The sequence below is a fragment of the Euprymna scolopes genome, chromosome 24 (genome assembly GCF_053919585.1).
Source record: "Euprymna scolopes isolate OS-2025 chromosome 24, ASM5391958v1, whole genome shotgun sequence".
NCBI classification, from domain to species: domain Eukaryota; kingdom Metazoa; phylum Mollusca; class Cephalopoda; order Sepiida; family Sepiolidae; genus Euprymna; species Euprymna scolopes.
Window position 1 is genome coordinate 110,779,087 of NC_136505.1, and position 17,765 is coordinate 110,796,851.

Sequence of the window (17,765 nt, forward strand, 5' to 3'; positions counted from 1 at the left end):
TTTCAACGGAATAGATGTACTAAGATTAAAGCCGCTTTCAGGACCGCCAGCAACCACTGTAAAAAAGCAATAAAGAAGTCAAGAGAGTTGTATGCTCAGCCTCTCAAGTCCAAGGTAGCTGAGCAGCGGCTTGGTTCCCATCAGTTCTGGCAAATAGCCAACAGAATCCTGAACAGAAATGTGTGCTCTATTCCAACTATCATCAATGGACCTGAGATAATCTCGTCAGCATCAGACAAAGCCAATCTCTTTGCCAAGAACGTTGCAGCTAATTCTAACCTTTGCGATCAAGGCCGCCAACCCCAGTATATCGTTATATAGCAGAAAACATACTACGTGACATACAAATATTTGTACGTGATGGTGTCAAGCTAATCAAAAACCTTGATTCCAGTAAAGCAACTGGTCCTGACGGCATTCCAATAATAGTGCTCAAAAGGCTTCAACGGGAACTACCGCCCATACTTACAACGTTATTTAAGCGCTGTCTTAAGGGGAAATGCTTCCCAACATCTTGAGAAATCTCACTAGTATGCCCTGTATTTAAGAATCCATGTGATTGCTGGTCTCGCTTTCAGTACAGAACAATAAGTCTACTATGAATCATGAGTAAGCTGCTGGAATATTTGCTAAATAAAGAAGTAGTGAACAATCTCAGCAAAAATAACCTTCTTAGTGACATGAAATATGGTTTCCGTTCTTCTAAATCTACAGTAGACGTTCTTAAAGTTATATCTCATAGAATTATCGAATCCCTCGACGGAAGCTTCTTGTTAAGGCCAATGACTCTTGACATATCAAAGGATTTTGATAAGGTATGGCTTAAAGGTCTACTTCACAAGATCTCCAGTCATGGTATAGCTGGAAATGTCTTCTCAACTATTAAATCATTTCTCTCTGATAGATTCTTAAGAATAGAAGCTGATGGGCGGAAATCAGCAGCTCTCAGAATTGATGCTGGAGTTCCTCAAGGGTCCATCCTGAGTCCAACTCTCTTCCTGATTTACATCAATTATCTTCCAAACCACATCCTTAGATCATTCGTAGACATTTATGCTGACGACACTACCATCTATGGTAGCACTTCGAAGACCATAAACGACCAAGTTCTCTCTGACTATCTCTTTTCTGATCTTGATGGCTGGTTACTTTTAATGCATATAAAACCAAGCTTCTATCCTTATATCATCAACGTTCTGTTGCCTAGTTGCCATCAGTCGAAATGAATGACTCGTCTTGGGGAGGCTTAGTTTTGATAAGCTTCTGGGCTTGACCTTTACTCCCAATCTGAAATGGAACACGTATGTCAAATCCATTGCCAAAGTCGCTGGAAGTGTAGGATCCTTCTACTGCTCAAGTAGATATCTAACTCTTGATGCAGTTCTCTACCTATATAAAAACCAGGTTCGGCCAACGATTGAGCATTGTTGCAATATCTTGGCAGGAGCTGCTAGAAGCAGCTCATCCTGTCTTGAAAGAGTTCAAAATAGACTTCGTAGCTTAATGTGGGACGCCCCTTTCTCTTCCCTACAACCTCTTTCCCACAGAAGAGATGAAGCGAACCTATCCTTCTTTATCGTTATTTTCATGGCAGGTGCTCATCTGAACTTATATTTATGGTCCCCTCTCGCCAGACTTTCACGAAAAACACTCGTCCAGCCAGAACAATTATCAACAATTTCCCACACCCTTTATCTGTGCCTACACTTAAACGTATATTCCATGAACAGGGCTTCTTTCTTAGAACTGCTCGCCTGTGGAACTCTTTTCCGTTTGCCTGATTTCCAGCTGACTACAATCTGATTGTCATCAAGTCCAACGTTAACAAGTTCTTATTGAATAAGTAATCAAAGTTATAAAATTCCCACTAATGTTTACTAGCCTAAAATCATAATCACTAATGTATACCCATTAACCCATATCCTCGAGTTGCCTCTGGGCCTTGATAAGTGGTGACCCCCCCCGTGTAAGAAAGTCGAAATTTGTGTCGTTCTTGTTGCGTAAAAGAAGGGAAGATGGCACTTTATAACAGCGTTTCATTTGGTTGTCGTTCAATTAGTGAGGCACCAATTTATCAATTTTGTGTGTCTTTCCAATCTTCCTCAAGTGGTTGAAAATTGTTGTATATTTTACAGCTAATTCATACGAAAGTTCTCGAACAATTGTGCACGGATTAACTTCGACTAAGGCTCTAAATTGATCGTTGTCAACATTCAGTGCCCAACAACAGCTCTTATCATCTTCAAGAATCTTGTCGCTGCCACAAAATTTCTTAGACCTCTTTTGTGCTGTGCGTTCAGTACTGGTTTTTCAGCTAAGCTTGAATTGAAATAATAAAACTGCGAATTTCCTTTCCTTTGGAGAGCATTGCCAAGGCTGCTGTGAAGAAAGTGGGTTCTCTCTACCGTGTCTGAAAGTAACTTACGCCTGAAAGTATCCTGTATCTCTACAAGGTCACCATTCGCCCATGTGTGGACTATTGTTGTCTCATTAAGGCTGGTGCATCTGCTACTATTTTGCATCTACTACTATGTTGCATCCCTCTGCCTGTTTTACAGATATTTTAATGGTGAATGGTCCGACAAACTACTAGCCCGTGTACGTCCTCGACTGAAATACCGGACCGACCCGAAAAGCAGCATAATCCCACCCATGCACACTAGAGATCTCAGGAAGTAAGAAAGCCTTCTACTCTAATAGTTTCTTCCTCATAACTGCTAGACTTTGGAAACCCTTTCTGAGTTTCTGCTTCCCCAACTCTACTGAAATGCAGAAATTCAAGTGTAATGTGAACGGACATCTCGCTGCTCAACTCTCTACATAGTATCACTGCAACTTCTGTTCCCTGGACCTTGTTGGGGATGAAAATGAAATTAAAATAATGTATTCAACGTTCTGAAAAGAAGACATAATTGTTTTCAAACGATTGTTATTTAAACAATTAGATAGAGTGAAAACGCTCCTTATAGTTTTATATAAACTAGAGGTACCATAGCAAAAGCCTACCTGAAAATACATGATTTCAAATAAAAATAAAAATACCGCAAAAACTTTCTTTTTAATGTAATATCAGTTCATTATAAATCACGTTTAAATTTAGAATGATATTTCCAGTGATCTGTCATGCATAGGTTAAGAATAAAATGTTCTCTGTTCAGCTAGGTTTTGTAACTAGGGAGTGGCATGTATGAGCAAAAGATGTGTATATTCCTGTGTTGCAGTAGTATACGAAATTTATCTGCCCTGTGAACTGGAAGTACCAGGGAGATGTCTCCTTAGTGCAGGATATACATGTGGGTTATCTGCCCCTTAGTATTATATAAAGTGATATGGGAACAGTCATTTTTTAATCGCGTGCAAGCGACTCTAATAGTCAGCCCGTCGGTCGGTCTGTCGGTCGGTCTGTCCGTAACACTTTTGTGCTTGGCTTTTTTGGTTAAGATATAAGGTCAATAAGGTTAATAGATGCTGTTCTTAGCTTTTTAAGCTTTTCTTGGCCTTTTGGCCAAGATCAAAGTGTAGTATCTGTTTCGGCAGATACTGCAAGCAAAGACCATATGTGGGGGCAACTCCACATATAAGACCTTGATCAATGTAGGGGCAACCCTTCATACCGATTGTAATTATCCAGCTCCCCTACTCCCCGGGGAGTTGGTCCTCATTTTCCCTTCACTCCACACATTAAAAATCGGCCTTGTGCCTAATTTGCTCGGTGGGGGAGCAAATAAATACCCTTTTCTTGGCTGTACTTATGTTTTTAACTTTTCTTGGCCACATAGCTATGATCAAAGTGTTCTTCCCCCGCCCTCGACACAAATGAATTATTGTACCATTTTTATTGTCATCTTTTTTGTTTTTACACGTCAATAAAAACTGTTTTAAAAATTGGGAGTTAAGTAGGACGTCCCCTAGTACTAAAGGTTGAATGCGGTATTATTGTGAAAGAAGATACTAGCTGGGAGAAACTTCTGATTTTGTTTAGTCCTGGAGTGACAAGAATGACCAACGACACCCACAATCCCTCCTTTTGTGTTGGCCATGTGCCTAAGTTTTTTGTTCATTGTTGGTTTTCACTGTGCTTTTAACATGAATAAAGGATTTAATATCTCAAAGTGTAGTATTTGTTCTTAATAGATGCTGTACTTAGGTTTGTAACTTTTTCTTGGCCACATGGCTAAGATCAAAGTGCAGTATATGTTCTTAACAGATGCTGGACTTACATTTGTAACTTTTCCTTGGCAATGGAAGGGTAAACCCTTCCATGCTAAGGCATTTTTAGTCGCATGCAAGTCACTCTACCGGTAGGTTTGTAACACATTTCCATTTTATTTTTTTTTAAGCAAGGGGTATGGAGTAACATTTTTGTCCCCCGTATTATCAGAGAGGGGCCTATGTTTTCAATGGGTCCGTCTGTACGTTAGTCCGGACGATTGGCGGATAACCGTCCATTAGTTTTCCCTGAAATTATGTCACAAATAATATTTTAATATACAAATGTGCATAGTGTTTTTTTTTTTTCGAAAAATCTTGTTTTGCCGGCAGGGGCTCAAAGGGGGTAGAAAATGGCCAAAAATGTCACTTTTTATCTCGTAACATTTGATCCATCCATTAGATTTTTCTGAAACTTGCTCAAAATGTGGAGAGGATTGTCCTTAATATAAATTCAATATGTTTGATCCTGGAAAAAGTCTGGTTTGCATTTCCCGGGGACTTTTAGTGCTGAAAACTCTTTTCTTCTGGTGCGTTTTTCATATTTCTCAAAATAAAAACTTGATATGTGTGTCTATATAGTGGTTTCCCATGTTGTTGAATGTAAATATACATGTGTTAATGTGTGAAACTGCACTGTTTGTCCATTGTCACTGGTGTTCGGCATTCCAAGTGCCTCATAAGGGGTCAAAAATGTACCAAAATTGAAAAAAAATGCCACTTTTTGCCCCATAAATTTTGACCTATCCATTATATTTTTCTGAAACTTGTCCAACATGCGCAGGGCACTGTTCTTAATATAAATTCAGTATGGGTGACCCTGGCAAAATTCTGCTTTGCGTCCCCCGGGGACTTTTATTACTAAAAATGCCCTTTTTTCATATTTCTCAATAAAAAAAACTTGATATTTATATCTATATAGTCCTCTCCCATGGTGCTGAATTCAAATATACATGGGTTACGGTGTAAAACTGCATAGTTTGTTCATTGTCACTGGTATTCAGCATTCCAAGGGGCTCATATGGGTCAAAATGTACCAAAATTGCAAATAATGACACTTTTGCCCAATAAATTTTTACCTATCCATTAGACTTTTCTGAAACTTGTCCAAAATGTAACTTTTCCATGGGCACATGGCTAAGATCAAAGTGTAGTATCTATTCTTCATCGATGCTGCAATTGTTTGTAACTCATAAGTAAATGTGTTACGGACCGACCGACCGACGGAGAATAGTTTGTTTTTTAAATGAATACCACAGAATAGTTTTTTTAGTCGTGTGCAGGCAACTCTATAACGGTCGGTCAGTCGGTCGGTCGGTCGGTCCATAACACATGTACTTTTTATTTATTTTTATTTTTATTATACCACTATTTATTAGTTTGTGGAGTTCCTGAATACGAAAATAACGTTTCAAATTCCCTAAATCAAATAATTTTTGTGCTATAAAGTAGGGGATCACTTTTCTGTATTAATTTAATGTAAAATGATCACCCACTTTATAACCAGGCAGTCTCAAAGTCATTCAAGTCATTCTCCAGATCATTCAAGTTGTTTTTGAAGAATTCCAGTTATTTTTAAGCATTCAAGTCATTGTTAAGGTCATTCAATTCATCAGTAAGTTCATTAAAGTGATTCTAAGTCATTTACTTTTTATTTATTTAAGTCATTTCAGCCCATTCTTCGGTCATTCTAGTTTATCTTTAAGAATTTCATGTCAATCCTACATTCACGCATTCATTCATTACACGAGAGCACGCGACTCATGGCTATCGGGCTTGTTATAGTTGAAATGGGTAATCGACTGTTGAACAATGTCTTCTATTCTTTAAAATTTGCGCTGACCCTAACACTTTATTTTGAATAATATTTTTTTAGATGCAACTATGCAACTGCAGCAAAAGATTCGTCCATCTATAAAATTTTCCACTCTTTTGGTTCAGATAGAATTTTAAGAATGTTTTTCGTGGTCTTTTTAGTTATCGAATTTCCCGCTTTTGTTTTTGCTCGCAGTAACTGTTACACCAGCCGAAACAGGAATCAATAAGACTTTAAGATAAATGATTAAATGTGAACGGGAGAAAATGGCGATATTATAATCCCGAAATGAATAGCACTATTTGGAATAGATCATTGTTCCTTTGTGTATCATACTGAATCAACAGTTATAGAGAGTCACCGGTTTAGATACCTCTCAAAGTCCGCTGCTTACGTCAAGTAGGTCGATATTTATAATGCGCCAATCGCTCTTTTTCTCTCCACCAAATATCGGCGTTTTCTTTATATACATATATATATATATATATATATATATGTGTGTGTGTGTGTGTGTGTGTGTGAGTGTGCCTGTGTCTGTGTGTGTATGTGTGTGTTTGAGTATGTTTGTTTTAAACAAGAAAAGTCAACTGCTCAAAGTTATAAGAAATCAATTCCGAAAAAAGGAACTTTGAGGAAGAAAATGGTATATAACTATTCAGCACGAACATAATATTAATAATAATAGTAGTAATAATAATAATAATTATGATACTAATAATAATACTAAGTACAATACTACTACTTATAATAAGTATACTACTACTAATAATAATAATAATACTAATAATAATAATCACAACATTAATATATAACAAAAAGTATGAATGCACGAAAATATGACTTGTAATAAGAGACTAAATAATAAACAGTAAAAACTAAAATTCAAGGTAGCAGAAAAAAAGAAACGAGGGATTGAGACGATATAAATCGAAAGTATAACAACACAAACCAGACAAAACATTTTTAGAAGTAAATCATATCAAAATATAAACAGAGGAGGAAAAAGCAGTTCAATCAGACCCAAGAGAAATGCAGTCCACTTGAGCAAGATATGGGAAAAGACGCAAGATCACAATAGAAATGTTGAATGACTAAAGCACATGAGAGAAACGTTACAGCAAATTGAAGAAAGAAAAGACCATGGCGTGTCCTTTCGGTCTTTTGTTCTCTAAATGTGTCTTTGTTCTTTTTTTGCTATATTATTTTCTTTTTAATTTAAATATTAACATTTTATGACAGGGGGACAGTGATAATATCACAGCGTCTTCTTCACTTTATTTCATCTATATATTTCAAGTATTTACTTTTCCTGAAAACATCTGTTGATTCCAAAGAAACCGCCCAATTTCCTATTTGTAGTGCTCAATAGTTTTTCATAGAGTTTCCAATGCAAAAATAGGTCATAAAGAGACGAGAAACACATGCACATACACATAGAACTTGAAGAATTAATATAGGTTTAATGGAAAGCTATAAAATTAAGTAATCCTTTAAAATAGTACTTTTATCATTATTTACAAAATTAATGGCCTAAGAGACAGTGGAATTTTCACGATTTATTCGACGTTGTTATTTCCTAATCTTAGTCGAATAGACGAAATGATTTTGCCGAAGCTTTATAAAACTGATAAGGATTAAATAAATAAAATGTTTCAAGTGAAGTTACGAGGCAATCATATAAGATTTAGGAAACGAAAGTCTAATAGTTTTGCTTGATCTATTTCTTAAGCTAGGATCCTCTCTTGAATGAAGATTCGTAGTTCTAAGTGAGTATTCATTGTTCCACATGCTATTTGCTTGATCGGTCACTCTTCAAAACGAGTAGACAAAAAAGACGCATCTCATTGTAGATACATCCATTTATTTTTTGTTTAAAACATGCCAAATAAATTCGTTGCCATAAGGAAACCGGTAAGATCTAAGCCATTTCTGAAGATCATTAGTTCTCTGTCGTTTTAAAGTATGCCTCTTTGTAATTATAGGAGACCCATCTTTCCAGTCTTTAGTTAATCGTCTAAGAAAGAGTAATCGTTTGAGGTGCCTCTATAAAGGAATACCGATAGGGCTGCTCATCCAACTTCTGTTCGACCTTAGTGTTCTTCCCATTAGCTGCTTGGTTTTTCGAATCACACGTGTCTGGTCATCTTTACAATTTTGTTGATATGGGGGAAAATCAATGTGTATTCCTTAATGCTTTTCGTCAGTGATAAGACACACAAAGAAATATAGTGATCTGTTTGCATTATGGTTCATCGAATGAGGCGCCCTTACTATGCGATGTAAACATAGCTGCTCAAGCAATTTTAGTTGTTGTTTGATGCATTTGAGAAAATCTTCCACATCTCCAGTTCCTCGCGGATAATTTTATGTACAGTTGCCACACGAACATCAAACTGTGACTTATTGTATCAATAGAAATACAACGGTCCTTATCCACGATATATTTTGGGAGGGGGCAATTAACTTTGGTACTCAGAGTTTCTGATTCTTCCTAAACCTCTCACCATCCCTCATAGACTCTCTTTCTTAAATATATATTTTATATCACTGAAAACATGATGCTTGAATAACGCAAGGTATTCCAAAAGCAGTCAGAAGAATTCCATACGTTTCTGTGGCATTTTTCAAATTTAAAACAAAACGTTATTTCATATCGTTCTTCTAAACTGTCATCACGTCAAGATCATATTTTTGAAATTCACCAGCTGTGACAGTCAGGTTTTAGTAGAGTGCATTCCAATTCCTGCTTTAGCTGTTCAGGTGAAACCATAAAAATTGGTCAGCCATCTCATAATGTGTACAGCAATAACACACTGCCTTTTCAAGAGTCTGCGACAATTTTAAATGCCAAAATGTTTGGATATTTATTAAATACACTCCGTATGTTATCTTTATATCTATCAACAATATACATTAGGTATCTCTCTTTCTGAAAACAATGCCGTAATATTACTTTTAATTTGCAGTTTTGTCTCATTTTTTGAAACAATATAGTATAGTGATTCAGCACCAAGTGATACTGAAGTAAGTATACTATATTGTTTCAGAGAGATGTATCATTGTTCAACTCTCAATGGTAAAGTATATAGCGTAGTATCTGTTTTGCTGTCATGAGATTATACTCACATGATTTACTGTCTACATCTTGGTGCAGGTATATACGTTCGTTCATCACTATACAATCCTTTAAGGCAAGGGTTTTCAACCGGGGTTCACATAGACTCTAGAGATCCATGGAATATTTCTTGGTATCAACAGGCAAAATATGACAAATTGGGTGTCCACACTTGTATGTTAGTGGTTCATCGATTAAAATCAACTCATAATGTTTTTATTATTAAAAATTCAATTTCTACTGAATTATAGGTTTGGCGTGAAAAAAGCTGACGTGAGCATTCAAACCTAGTTAAATATAGTTTGTACTTGTAAAAAAAATCCATAAAATCGACTTGAATGCATTGAAAAAAGAAAAAAGTGAGAGAATTTTGTTTTGAATATGCGGTTCTTTTTCTATTTTATTAACTGTCCGGTCTTTGCCCTTACAGACTATTGCCAATAGTTATGAGGTGGTCAACCAAGAAAAAGAAAGAAAAAGAGGTCATTTAGTAAAAAAAGTTGAGAATAACTGCTTTAAGAAATCACTGCCTCTATTTTAATGTATTAGTTCTTACGTTATCATAATAAACTCACAATCATTATACCCTCATACGCACAGTTGGTATTGAAATGAAACCACTTCATCTGGTATTACATTTGTCACATTCTTATTTTACTTTTGTAGTTAGTTTACAAGAGATCAAGCAGCTTCTTCCGGATGTGAACGTTTGATTTCATTACTATTTAAATTTATATCCGAGGGCTTTTACAGTGCACTACACGGTTAAGAGAACAATTAATATTAAAAATCAATGATGATTGTCATTTTTATCATTGTTTTTGTAAAAAAAAAATGTAAGATGAGATACGTTTTTCGATTAGAAAACAGACGAGTCTATCGTCAAGTAAGTTTTCAGGCGGCGTGATTCAACTGTGGAGAGGGTAGAGCAAAGTGAAATTATGGGGGGTGAATAATTCGTAAAAGTAACGGAGAGGTTGCAATGGATTCTTAAATGAAACTATGATTAAATGCTGTGTTAAATAGGGTATGCTCTTAAGTTTTATCTATAAAATTTGGACTTAATTTTAGAAAAGAATATATGATATGATTTATATTATTATTTTGGGTTGTGGTATGTCAACTTAGTTACAGTGCATGAGGAAATGACGTCACTCTCTATACAATCATTATGGAGGAGATATTGGCGAGAAATTTGGCAATTGCAATTTTATCTGATATTTTTTTAAGATTACCGTTTTGGCCCTGGTGAATATTTGAGTTTTTGAATAAATTTCAGTTATTGCTAAATTTGGCATAGTTTAAAAGGAGAGTTTCACAGTGTTATTAATTAATGCAGGACAATATTTATGGGAATATCTAAACAAGCATTTTAAAAATTAAAAACAATAACTTAATATGTTAGTCTTTATGCTAATTATGTAAGGAGGTTGAATTTTAAATTATTTTTCATCTCAGTTTAATAGATTTATAGTATCCTTATTATTTTAAGTAGGTATATGGCCTATATTTTATTGTTTATTCTTATCATCACTAGTGCCAATAGCTTGGTTTTTAAATGTACGATTTTATATTTCGTGTTTTTAGTGCTATATAATGGGTCACTGTACCGCTACAGTTCTAAGAGTTATGAGAATTTTTATTAGACTAGGAAATTTTTTGGAATATCCTTCTTATTAAATTGTTCAGATTAAGATCTGTTAGCCGTGAGTTTAAAGATTTTATTGCATACAAATAGAATAATGGATTTTGTGAGAGGTTTGAGGTAGTAAGAGGAATAGCAAACATAAAATAAAGAAAACGTTTCGGTTTTGCTTGTAGTTAAAAGAACTAGAATATAAGTAAGTGAACCGTCAAGAAAATTGGAAGTTCTTTTTTATATTGTAGTAGTAAATTCGATTTATTTAAAGAAATTTCAGATGACATTAATATTTCTATAATATACTATGCATAGTACCCTGCTAAAGTGAATAGGAATCATCTTTGTATAATCATCCTTCCTTGAGTACAAATCTAAATTAAGTTAAGATGATCAATCAACTAGATCAGAAGACCCATATTGATATTGAAGTTGTTTGGGGTCGAAAGTCAAGTTTAGTAATTCCAGCCTGTGGGTTTATGGCTTATGGTTAGCAGTAGCCTTGTCTGATTATGTAAATACTAGGTCTCTTAACATTAAAACTCTAATAGATAGTATACATGAGTTTACGCAAATCTTGGCAAAAAAGAAATTTGTCTTTTTTTTAATGAAAAAAATGTAAGCGCATGTGTGTTCAGTTATCAACATCTAAACACATTAAACGATACAATTAAAACAATAGGGCAGACGCGGTCATTTATGTTTTTATTTTATCTACATGACACCAAACGCGAACTTCCAATAATGTTCTAAAAAAGTAACCTGATTTTTGGATACTGGGAGTGATATATCCCTAATTAATGAAGAAACTTGGAAGAAAATTGGACACCCAATATAACAAAATACAGAAAATTGCCATAGGTGTTTTTGGAAATAGACATTCAAAGGTGAAATTTATACAAATGTGATAATGAAAATACAGTAAAGACCAACATTTATTTCATACCAAGAAAAAATTATAATTTATTTGGTATCTACTTGATGACACTATTCAATTTCTGGGAGAAACCCATAAATTCGTTTTGTAGAAAAGTAAATGTGGCAGGGATATAAAATTCCTAACTGCCAGTAAAATTTATTAAGGATTAAAAAACGTATTTTAAAAATATCTTTTCTAAAGACTTTGTCGTTGCACTAAGGTTGAAGTAAAATTTAAACTGAAGGACAAAGCTAAACCGATGTTCTTACCTAAACGGAAGGTTTCATTCTCTTCACTGGAAACAACAGATGAAGAACTGAAGAGACTCAAAGAAAATGAAGTAATTTAAAAAATCGACTATTTTGAGTGGGCATTATCCACAGTATGTATAAAAATAAAAAATTAAGAAACGTGAAGAGAGTCTGTCCAGGTTGATTCCAAATAAAATCTAATTGCTGGAACAAACGGTCATAGCAGCACTAAAAGAAATAAATGAATTAACAGATATACTAATAAAATTGTTCGCGAGCTACCTGTAAATCTCGAAAAAATGAAATAAGCCGCGAAAATAGACGACAGAATTGTAAGATAAAAAAAGAAAGTGCGGCAAAATGAAAAGAAGAAAAAACGGTTACAAGTGTTTCCGTTTTCGATATGTGCCAAAACTCTAAAGTATGCAGATAGGGTTGTAATACCCCAAGTGTTACAAATAAATATTCTGAAAGAATTTCATATGGGCCATCCTGGAATCTCAGAATTGAAAGCAATTATAAGAGTATACTGGTCTAAAAATGGACCGGGACAAAGAAAAAATGATAAAAGTATGCAAAGGTTGCAAACTGGCAGCGAGAGCTCCACCTATAAGGATACATCCTTGGCCTAAAACAGATGTACCCTGGACACGTATGCTTATAGAGTAGGCAGGATCACTGAAAGGATATTATTACCTGGTAATCGTGGATAGTTTTTCAAAATTACAGGGAAATTTATAAATTCACACTCCACAACTGCAAACACTATAAAAGCGTGAGACGCGCTATTTGGTCGTTTTTGTAGGATCAAAAAATTGTTAGTGACAATAGTATCATGTTCAAAAAATGTAAGGACTATTTTGATTCCCTGGCCAGGGAAAAGATCACAACGCCAACTTATAACATTCATGTCTTACGAGCAAGCAGTAAGATTTGTCGATACTTTAAATAAGCATTGAAAAAGAATAACAACATCGACATTGAGGAAGAGAGTATTAAAAAATTCCTAACAATTTATAGGATAATGCTAAACCAGAATACTAATGCAACTTTATCACCAGCTGAAATAATGCTTGTCAGAAAAGTACGCTTTGTGTTGGACAAATTCAGAGAAAAAAAGAGAAAAATATATTTAAGAAAATGCAAAGTGCATGACATATAAGGACAGTGATAAAGTTTACTTTAAAATCTATCGGTCAGGAGAGAGTTTGGGGGAATATGGCGTAGTCTCGAAAAGAATCGGGAGAATGGTCTATATCATAAAAAGACGCTCATTTTCTTATAAAAGACATATAGTCCAATTGACACCAAGATACATGGAAAGGATCGAAAACCTAGAGCTACCAATGGAAGTGCTGTAAGATACTCTCCGAATTGAACCTTCAAGCAACAACAAAAATACCAAGCTGAGAATCAGTAACTTTAAAACTAGTCACTCTCCAAAATCGAAGAATTCACAAATGCAATCGTAAGGAAAAGTGAAAGAAAAAAGAAATGGGCTGAACGCTTTGTTCAACCTCAAAAAGAACTAAATGGTAAAGTCAAATTCTTGGGAAGAATTTAGCTTCTGGGAAAGTTTTATAATGGAATGACCTAGCACCCCTCCGTACAATAATTAACAGACAATGTAGATATACGCCTCCGGGAATCAGAGGGTTCCAAGACACAGAGACAGGCAAGCATTCGCCTTGTATCTTCTGTGTAATTAAACCTTTATTATAAAACTTAAGTGAGTATCCTGTGATATGATTATCTAAAGAAAGGTATATCAATATACTAGCAGGCTGTCAGGTGTTTTCTGAACGTAAAATACGCTTGAATATAATATTTTGGATAAAAAAAACATTAAGAGATTAACGTCCGGGTTTTCAAACAACAGATCACGTCTTGCAAAAAAAGAAAATCACGTAAATTTTCAAGACATTTAAAATTCTTTGCAGTTGATGAAAAAAAGAGTTAAGTAATCTACGAGCGGAGTTTGAACCTACAAACCAGGCCATGCCATAAAAAAAGCAAAAAAAAAAAAAAAACGCTATCCACATACCCACAGTAGAATTTTCAGAACCCCTTGTTCGATCATTGTTACTAAGCAACGAAATAAAAAAATGGCTTTGCTGATGATAGATAAATTAAAATTGCGGTTTCGATTATCGATTATCGGTAATTATCAGGGGTATCTTGAAAACTAAACTAAGATCACTTACAGATTTACACTAAAGTTCTGTAAATCTAAAAGAAAATCCGTTCAGCTGTTTTGGAGTCTATAACGAACGAACTCATGCAAACACACAGAAGTAAAGTTTCATTTATATTATTGCAGATCATATATATATATATATATATATATATATATATATATATATATATATATATATACACATATATATGCGCGTGTGTGTGTGTTTATGTAATTACATTGAGCTTTTTAAATAAGGATTTGTATATATTATAAGAAAATATATTTCTACAGAAATATATATATATATATATATATATATATATATATAATAAAAATTACAATAAGTTTACCAAGGTAATCAAAATGGTAAACTTAAAATATATTATAAATATTAAAGAGTTAATATTTACAAGTAAAATAAACTCAGCCAGAGGTAAAAGCTCAATAAAACCGAAAAGGAAATAGAGCTTATAATATGAACAAATGATTAATAAAACATGTTAAAATACATCTTGAAAAAGAGTTAAAAACATATTTAATTTTAAAAAAGGAAGCACAAGATAAGTGGATAGTCCTTAATACGCGGAGTTTCGAAGAAATACTCTCCTTCTCATCAGAGGGCAGGAATTAGCAAAATGCAGGATCGGATTTTGCATATAAAAGTATTTAATGAAACTACAAGTAAGTCACAGATCTTACTTGGTTAAAAAAAGGGTGAGGTAAGGGGCATAGGAGGAAATATAATATAACTCTTTTTCAAGATGTCTTTTAACATGTTTTATTAATCATTTGTTCATATATATATATATATATATATATATATATATATATATATATATATAGGTCGTGTAATTGCATTAATCCGCAAAAGATCTAGCTAATTTGCATATTTTTAACAATTCATTTCGATAATTTTTCTATTAGTTTTTTTCCGTTGTCTTATGAGATGATCATCTATAGTTATCTATTGAATGTAATTATATTCATGCAGATATTCTACATGATTCGTACTACCGTAATATTTGCGTAAAAGGGGTATATTAAACACCAACATATTTCTATATATATTTATGTATGCGTATATATATTGGTTTAAAAATATTGTCTATCAAACTCCTTTGTAAGATTTTTTTTGTCTACAGACATATCTGGGTATTCGAACCCATGCGAAATTTTATATTTCGGTTTGAGCTGGGAAAAATTGGCGCAAAAGTGTGAAAAAAATTGAATTGTCCAGTTATAAGTCTGACGGCGGCATGTCACATATGCATGCGTACTTATAGCTATTGGCTCTTGTTTTAATTTTTAGCCTTCAAGCAAACATGTCTGTATAGCTCAGGCATTGACATCAAAGGAAACAGTAAATTGTAAGCTGGACATTTGTTTTCGATTCTCGGTGGTGGCACATGAGTTATTTTTTATTAACTGTTTAGATAATAACTATATATTGGGTCCAATATTATATCATAATAAATACGAAATCTGCATTAATCAAAATAACGAAAGTATCACATTAAAACGTATTTTTCAACCGGACGACGCTAGGCGGTCTGCTAATTATATATATATATATATATATATATATATATATATATATATATATATATATATATATATATATATGAAGTTATTAAACCAGCGTGCTACGTCGGGTCACAGATCTTATGTGTCAGCAGTCTCGGCATTTTAGTTCAACATAATAATTGAATCTCCTACTTGGATTTTATCGCGAGGATCTCTTAGAAAATTCTGTTCACTTGAACTAATCGATCGCATGAAGTTCGCTAACATCCCACTGGCATAGCACAAATTAGTTACTAGACGCTAACAATCAACGTCATTATGCACTTCAAAAAACGCTAATTTAATTCAGTTGAATTAATGTAAGAAAACGAATTCTGAACTCCTCAAAAATATGTATTTTTCTTTTTTATTCGTTAATAATATGTTTTTACTAATTTCTTTTGCAAATCCCCACCCATCACTCATTATTAGGTCGTTTCTTATTGTATGATCAAAATGCTTGCGTAACGTTCTGAAAGAAGTACAAAACAAGAACTATCGTCCGCCGTTGATCTTTGACCTTTTTATGTTTCAACCAAACATTACTTGGAAAAGTTTTTGTATCAAAGCAGAAAAGAAAGGGGAACTGAGTTTAAATGCTTGATGGTCGGTGTTATTTAAGCACAGCTAATGAATTAAACCTTAAATGTGAAAGTTTACGGAATAGAGAATAGCAAAGAAAAAGAGCAGATTTAATTGGAAGAGGGCTAAGGATATTGGTACTTTTGGAAGATTCTTATTGCCACCTACCTAAACAAGACCAACTGTCGTTACTAACGAGACATTAATGATAAGCAGCTACTGAATAACGCAATCTTTTGTAAAATTTATCGAAAGAGATAGAACGTACTGTAATTCCAGGGAGATTTCTCGTCACCCAGATTGCAGGGAACAATGAGTAACCTCTGTAGATGCCTTGTGTTCTGCTGTGCAAATCAATTTGCAGGATACTAGTTGTGATCAATATTAAATAATTTTAGGAATTACTACAGCTTTCATGTATGTGTATAAATGCGGGTTAAGCTTAAATGGTGTACTGAAGAGTGTTCATGACTGCTGTGTGAGTGTGGTGTGTATATCCCTATGCGATAACGTTAAAGGGGTATAACTGTACGTATACGTAGAGTGGTTCTCTTGCTAAAGTGTATATATTAACATATGTACGCAAACATTAACATACATATATGCGTGCATACATATACACAATATGTATGATTATATTTATTCCATTTTTGTAATTTTATTTATTTATGTATTACATTCATATGTGTTTGTTTATTTATTTTTCATTATTTTTTATTCGATTTGTTTTTTATTCACGTATATATGTATGTATATATGTTTTCTTTCTGTGTTTCCTCTACTATTACCAAAATTTATTATATATCATTATTGATTAATTATATTGATAATTGATGATTATTTTCGCAGGGTAAATAAAATACAGCTCTTACTCTTGTTATTACTTTTGTGCATGTGCAAATTATGACATTTATATGTCAAAATGACCAATTATTAAACCAATTGTCGATGGCTCACATGATAATTAGGCTGGAGTGATAACTGCTTAAACTGGATCGCAAAAAGCTATTTTCTCGATTATAACAGATGAAACCCCAGTCATATTTTTATAAGTTTGGAATCATTAGTGTATATTGGATTATCATCTATAGAGAATTTGCTCTATAATAATAACTACGACATCTGTATTAATTAAATTGTAATATTTATGCGTATTTTACAACTGGGTAACGCCGGGCGGCTTGCTAGTTTCATATAAAATAAATACGTGTTCGATATCTGTTCCTTTTATCTTCTATATTATTTATTTTTTCTTACATTGTTTTAACGTATGAGCGTATATATGTGCTACATTTATAAGACAACATATAGAACCAACCTTTCCCAAAGCGAGAAATCAGCTTTGTCAATAATATTTTAGTAAATTAAAAAGTTGTATGTATTTTCGCTTAGAATTTATACATTTCCGATCCTAGGACGCCCACAAAATTATCTCATTTACAATCTGTTATTTCCTACCTTGGAAGAAATAATTGCTTCGTATTATTAGAGT

At 33.7% G+C, this 17,765-nt stretch overlaps 1 pseudogene; it reads left to right on the forward strand.

The window, feature by feature from the left end:
• Positions 1–4,154: 4,154 nt before the first annotated feature.
• On the forward strand, positions 4,155–4,362 carry LOC145247044 (U2 spliceosomal RNA; annotated as a pseudogene).
• The last annotated feature ends 13,403 nt before the right edge of the window (positions 4,363–17,765 follow it).